The sequence below is a fragment of the Lytechinus variegatus genome, chromosome 9 (assembly GCF_018143015.1).
Source record: "Lytechinus variegatus isolate NC3 chromosome 9, Lvar_3.0, whole genome shotgun sequence".
Taxonomy (NCBI): Eukaryota; Metazoa; Echinodermata; class Echinoidea; order Temnopleuroida; family Toxopneustidae; genus Lytechinus; species Lytechinus variegatus.
The window spans coordinates 16,597,688-16,598,414 of record NC_054748.1 but is presented as its reverse complement, the minus strand read 5'-3'; positions in this window follow the sequence as shown (position 1 = coordinate 16,598,414).

Genomic DNA, 727 nt, shown 5'->3' with positions numbered 1-727 from the left:
TATTTTTCCATATGTTATGAGGAAAAAAAAATCACATTTCAATATAAAATGCAATTTCAACAAAAAAGAAACTACGGTACAGGGGCCGCGGAACGGTTTTTAAGGGGGGCGGGGGTGGGCTGACGTACAAAAAAAATCACAATCATATGGTCATTTTTACGTTTTTGTACACGGTTTTTGAAAAAAAGTGTGTGTGGGGGGGGGGGGGCTGAAACCCCCCGCTTCCACGGCCCCAGCTGCGGTAAGCGGGGGACGTCATATCAATCCTCTCATGATCAGGAAGAGCATAACTATTAAATTGGTGAAACTGAAATATTAATAACTTTATATTGTTTTACATATTTTGATTAAAGCTTTAGATGCTTGTTGGATTTTCCTCCTTTTATTCAAATCAACTTTTGGTGATAAAATAGAAAGGGGGGGGGGGGAATAGAGGAAGATATGACTAGAAGTGATTTAAAATTGTTATCATAAAATAATATAGTTTCTGCCAAAATAATGCGAAAAAGAATCGTGGCATTCCTATAGGCCTATACCAGCAAAGTCTCAGTAACAGGTAGTGGTATAGACACACCTGAGACACACCCACCCAGGCGTTCTCACCCACATCCTCTCAAAATTGTCATACCGGGCGGTGGGATGGGGTACTGTTTGCTTTAAAGGGGGGGGGGGTGATCCCTGTCCGGGGGTGGTGTCTGGGTCAGGTGATGACAGAGCTAGAGGGGTG